Source organism: Lepidochelys olivacea (genome assembly GCF_965140295.1).
Source record: "Lepidochelys olivacea isolate rLepOli2 genome assembly, chromosome: 7".
NCBI lineage: Eukaryota > Metazoa > Chordata > Testudines > Cheloniidae > Lepidochelys > Lepidochelys olivacea.
Genome location: NC_140417.1, coordinates 48,553,922 through 48,560,755, shown reverse-complemented (window position 1 = coordinate 48,560,755; position 6,834 = coordinate 48,553,922).

Genomic DNA, 6,834 nt, shown 5'->3' with positions numbered 1-6,834 from the left:
ACAATGATCCTGTTGTATGTGTTTGTGTGACAACAGAAGAAGGGAATGTCTTCCTTACAGAAACAACTGATACATCAGGAGATGCGCACACAGCAGAATACTTACAAGAAGTAGCAGTAAAAGCTACAACAAACCGAAAAAAAATCAAATATCTAGTATGCAGCTTGGTTACAGGCAATGCTGCAAATGTGCCAAGATGAGAAGAAATTTAGAAGAGAGTGAAGAGAGTCCCAAGCTATCAACATACAGTTGCAGTGCTCATTTGATGCACCTCCTAGCCAAAGACTTCGGTGTTCCAGAAATAAAGGCGAATGTTGTTGAAATTGCAAAACACTTCCGTAACAACCACTTTGCAGCAGCTGCTCTGAAAACAGTGGGAGAAACCAAACTAACTCTCCCACAAGACGTGCGATGGAACTCAGGAGTGGACTGTTTGGAGCACTAGATCAAGAACCGGCCTAATCTGATGACAGTTTGTGAACAAAATCGTGAAAAAATAGATGGCACTGTCACAGCCAAAGTTCTCAACATTGGGCTTAAGAGAAATGTTGAACACATGCCGAGTACCCTGAAGCCCATTTCTGTAGCCTTGAGCAAAATGCAGAGAAATAGCTGTTTTATTGCTGAAACTGGTGAAATTTGGAAGGAACTGAGTGAGATCTTAAAAAAAAGAAATATGCAATGACGGAGTTACATTACGAGCATTAAAAAACCAAATGGGACAAGCACTATCTGCAGCTCATTTTCTTGCAGATATTCTCAATACTTGGTACCAGGGTCAAACCTTAACTGCTGAAGAAGAGGAGTTGGCTGTGACATGGACATCCAGCAATCAACCCTCCATAATCCCAACTATCCCTCCATAATGCCAACTAATAAACTTCAGAGTTAAGGGTGAACCATTCAAGAAATATATATTTACTGATGATGTTTTAAAGAAAGTCACACCAGTGAACTGGTGGAAGTCACGTAAGCACTTGGATTCAGAGACTTTTAAAGGGATAATCTCACTTTTAACAGCAGTAGCTTCTTCTGCCGGTGTAGAAAGAATATTTTCTTCCTTTGGACTAATTCATTCCAAATTGAGAAATTGTTTGGGACCTGAAAAAGCAGGAAAGCTTGTTTTTCTTTTCCAGATGATGAACAAACAGGAAAATGAAGGTGAAGACGACTGAGTTAGCTGCAGAAGCCAATATTTTAAGTTTCTCATGTTGACCTGGCTGACATAATTGATTTAATTTTTGTTGGTTTTTTTTAAATATTTCATTTAACTATTTTAGTTAAAAACAATTTTAACAAAAACAAACCTGATTTTAAAAAACTTGAATGTTTAACTAAATTCAAAAATTCATATGCTTGTTTTCTTAAAATATTATATGCTTGCTGTTGAAGAAAAAATCAAGAATACATAATGTTGTTTTAGTTAAATAAAACAATTTAAATGTCTGTCTTGTGATGGTCTCCTCCTAATACAGCATGGCAAGAAAATCCTCCAAATATTAATGATTAACCTGTTAAATTGGAAATAGTTCAACTCCCAATGACTTCATAAATATCTGCTTCGACTACCTTTGGTAAATGAAATAACAAACAATCATTCATTTTCTGATATAGCTGTAAAACTAATCTGAAAAGTTTCCAAAATAAATCACTTTAAAAATGTATAGTGTGTACCTTCTAAAAATGAAACCTACATCTGACTCTGAGTTGTGAAGAATAGGTATTAAGGTTATAGCCACCAACAAGAATGCACTTTTATGTAGAAATCCATGATTAAATCGAGTCTTCCTGACTAATGATTTATATAATGTTTTAAATCAATTTGATTTAAAGCAAATCCACCCTGACACCCAACCCACTGACACCCGGCCCGGCCCATTGATACCCAGCCCATTGACATCCAGCCCATAGAAACACGGCCTGGCCCGTAGACATCCAGCCCAGCCCAACCTATAGACACCCGGCACACTGACACCCAGCCGGGCCCATTGACACCTGGCCCATTGACACCTGGCCCAGCCCATTAACACATGGCCTGGCCCAGCCCATTGACACCTGGCCCATTGACACCGGGCCCAGTCCAGTCCTTTGACACCCGGCCCAGCCCATTGAGACCTGGCTCATTGACATACAGCGCAACCCAATGACACACAACCTGGCCCTACTCAGCACATTGACACCCGTCCCAGCCCATTCACACCTGGCCTGGCCCAGTCCTTTGACATTCAGCTCAGTGACTCCTGGCTCAGCCCAGCCCATTGACATCCAGCCCATTGACATCCAGCCCAGCCAACTGACACCTGGCCCAGCCCAGCCTAGCCCATTGACACCTGGCTGGGCCCATTGACACCTGGCACAGCCCAGTCCTTTGACATTCAGCCCATTGACACCCAGCCTGGCCCATTGACACTCAGCCCGGCCTGGCCCAGCCTGGCCCATTGACATCCAGCCCATAGACACCCAGCCCAGCCCGTTGACACACAGCCTGGCCCAGCCTGGCCCACTGACACATGGCCCAGCTTGGTCCATTGACACTGTTATATTGATAAAAATACACAGGATCTTTTCAGGGGACAAGGCAATATGCCACGTTTATTATGAGAACACAATTTGATTTATAACCAATAGCTAATACCCACATACCCACACACACACACACATCAAATATTCTGCAGCTGCTGTATAGTTACCAGTCCTGAATGTAGCCTGAGTCCATAGCTTGATTTTGCAGCTTGGGTTCGCAGCTCATGATGGCTAGCTGGCCAGGAAAGCCGGGCACGAGAAAGAGCCATGTCTCTTTTGGGCGCACACCGATTCCCTTCGATGTTGGCAGCAGAATGTTACCCAAAGTCTTTCATCTTACCCATTTTTTTTATAGGCCTTAGTTTGAACAAGAGTCTATGGGTCTTGCTGTGTCACGCTGCCTCTGGGTATTGTGTGTTTGATTACCTGTCAATTGCAGGCGTGACTTTCAGCCTTGGACCTGACTTTGATCTTGCTTCAATTGCACCTTTGTTCTTTTCTTTTAGGTGGACTCTTCTCACTTTGTCAGGGCTGTTGTCTGCATCTTCAGCTGTTGGTGTGTGCACTTCACTTTACCAGGACAGGCTGGGGCTGGAGGTTGATTCCATCATCCATGCATACCTCATTCACACATCTGAATTAAGTTAATAAGGTTACAGCAGGGTTTTGTGAAATGGAGTAAGTATTTCAAAATGGAGTTTTAGTTACAATATGGAGTCTTATCAAAATAAGTGTAATGAACAATTTACAATGTTGGGAGGCAAACAGTAAACAGGGGTTACAATGTTTCAATAAGCGTGAACTGTGGGGACTTAACAAGCGGCTTTATTGCCATTTAGCTGGTTATTGCGATAGCTGGTTTTATGAATGAATGCTGTTTCATTCATAAAGCTTTACTCATGAAGTTCTGTTCGTTCATTTGATACAAAATAAAATCATATTAATAAAGTCTTAATAATAATAGTAATTAAAAAGAAACAATTGCATTCTTCAGCTCTACAACACCGGGCCCAGCCCATTGATACCCGCCCAGTACACTGACACCCATCCCATTGACACTTGGCCCAGCCCATTGACACATAGTCTGACCCACTGACACATGGTCCATTGACACCCAGCCCAGTGACACCCAGCCTAGCCCATTGATGCCCGACCTGGCCCAGTCCTTTGACATCCGGCCCTGCCCAGTCCATTGACTGGCCCTTTGACACCCAACCCATTGACACCCATCCCAGCCCATTCAAATATGGCCCAGCCCATTGACACATGGTGCATTGACTCCTGGCTCGGCCCATTGACACCCAGCCCATTGACATCCAGCCCAGCCCACTGACACACAGCCCAGCCCGGCCCAGCCCATTGACACCCAGCCCTGCCTATTGACACTCAGGGAGCTTGGCTTGTTTAGCCTAACTAAAAGAAGGTTGAGGGGAGATATGATTGCTCTCTATAAATATATCAGAGGGATAAATACCAGAGACGGAGAGGAATTATTTAAACTCAGTACCAATGTGGACACAAGAACAAATGGATATAAACTGGCCACTAGGAAATTTAGATTAGAAATTAGACGAAGGTTTCTAACCATCAGAGGAGTGAAGTTTTGGAATAGCCTTCCGAGGGAAGTAGTGGGGGCAAAAGATCTATCTTGCTTTAAGATTAAACTCGATAAGTTTATGGAGGAGATGGTATGATGGGATAACATGGTTTTGGTAATTAAATATTCATGGTAAATAGGCCCAATGGCCTGTGATGGGTTTTTAGATGGGGTAAGATCCAAGTTACCCGGGAAAGAATTTTCTGTAGTATCTGGCTGATGAATCTTGCCCATATGCTCAGGGTTTAGCTGATCGCCATATTTGGGGTCGGGAAGGAATTTTCCTCCAGGGCAGATTGGAAGGCCCTGGAGGTTTTTCGCCTTCCTCTGTAGCATGGGGCACGGGTCACTTGCTGGAGGATTCTCTGCTCCTTGAGGTCTTCAAACTACAATTTGAGGACTTCAATAGCACTGATATAGGTGTGAGGTCTTTTTTAGGAGTGGTGGGTGAAATTCTGTGGCCTGCATTGTGCAGGAGGTCAGACTAGATGATCATAATGGTCCCTTCTGACCTAAATATCTATGAATCTATGACACCTGGCCCGGCCCAGTCCTTTTCAGCCCATTGACACCCAGCCTGGGCCAGTCCTTTGACATCCAGCCATTGACACCTGACCTGGACCTAGACACCTGGTCTGGCTCAGTCCTTTGACATCTGGCCCATTGACACCTAGCCCAGCCCATTCCTTTGACATCCAGCCCAGCCCAGTCCTTTGACCTCCAGCTCATTGACACTGTGCCCAGCCCAGTGCTTTGACATTCAGCCCATTGACACATGGCCTGGCCCAGCCTGGCCTGGCCCAACCCACTGACACCCAATCCAAAGGCTTTGATCTTAAGGCCCATCAATATGGTCTCCTGCCCCCTGTTTAGGTGCAGCAGCTGGAGTAGCATCCTCCCACTTGCTCCTGCACTGTGAAGTGCTCTGAGGAAGGAACCTGCTGGCAATGAGGCTCTATGGACTCGCCTTTCCAGACAGGATGGTGTTTAGTCTGCAGAAGACAAGATGGTGTCTGGTGGGATGCTATTCCTCCTCCACTCCCAGCACACACACACACATCAGCCCCTTTCAGTGCTACCGTGTAGGTCTGACAAGCCCAGCATTCCATTGACTTTACTTGGGGGAGGGGGGGTAGGCACAGGAGTGCTAAACAATGAGTCATCCTGCTGGTCACTTCCTAAGCCTTGGGTTTGGGAGTCTGTTGATTTCACCTCCTCCGGATGAGCCACCAACGTTCCAGTGTGGAAAGCTCTGCCCAGGAGCTGAGGTGTCCAGCTTGTCCCAGCTCATTGTTTATGAGGGAATTCAACATCGGCTGGGTCTTGGGAGCAAAGCTGGTAACCCTTAGGGTATGTCTACTCTGCAGCTGGGAGCAGCAGCTAGACATGCACTAGCTTCGCTTGAGCTAGTGTGCTAAATATAGCAGTGTGGACGTTGCAGCATGGGCAGTGGTACAAGCCATGGTCTGACTAGCCTGTGCCATAATGCCCACCCTGCTGTATTTAGCTCACTAGCTCCAGCTGAGCTAGCATGCGCCTGTCCATCTGGACTGAGAACTTCACTCCCATCTGCAATGTAAACATACCTAGAGCCCTCAGTGTCATCCCCTTGCAAAATCACACCTCCTGCAGCTACCTGCTTGCATCCCTAACCTGGTCTTCCTTTTGCTACCCACCCCTCACCAGCACCATGTCATAGAATCATAGAAGATTAGGGTTGGAAGAGACCTCAGGAGGTCATCTAGTCCAACCCCCTGCTCAAAGCAGGACCAACACCAACTAAATCATCACAGCCAGGGCTTTGTCAAGCTGGGCCTTAAAAACCTGTAAGGATGGAGATTCCACACCTCCCTAGGTAACCTATTCCAGTGCTTCACCACCCTCCTAGTGAAATAGTGTTTCCTAATATCCAATCTAGACCTCTCCCACTGCAACTTGAGACCATTGCTCCTTGTTCTGTCATCTGCCACCACTGAGAACAGCCGAGCTCCATCCTCTTTGGAACCCTCGTTCGGATAGTTGAAGGCTGCTATCAAATCCCCCTTCACTCTTCTGCAGACTAAACAAGCCCAGTTCCCTCAGCCTCTCCACATAAGTCATGTGCCCCAGCCCTCTGATCATTTTTGTTGCCTTCCGCTGGACTCTCTCCAATTTGTCCACATCCCTTCTGTAGTGGGGGGCTTAAAACTGGACACAATACTACAGCTGTGTCCTCACAAGTACCAGATAGAGGGGAATAATCACTTCCCTCGATCTGCTGGCAATACTCCTACTAATGCAGCCCAATATGCCTTTAGCCTTCTTGGCAACAAGGGCACACTGCTGACACAAATCCAGCTTCTCATCCACTATAATCCCCAGGTCCTTTTCTGCAGAACTATTGCTTAGCCAGTCGGTCCCCAGCCTGTAGCGGTGCATGGGATTCTTCCATCCTAAGTGCAGAACTCTTTACTTGTCCTTGTTGAACCCCATCACATTTCTTTTGGCCCAATCCTCTAATTTGTCTAGGTCACTCTGGACCCTATCCCTACTGTAACAATGTGGCCTCTGGCGGGACACTACTGAGAGTATCAATTCAAGACAAATTGCTTACAGCAGGGCAGTTACAGCTCAAGGCTGGGGGTCCTTTACTACTAAGGCAAACCAAACCAGCCAGACAGAGAGGACTTCGGTCTCACCTTACTGGCTAACCATAAGTCACACAAGCAATTCCC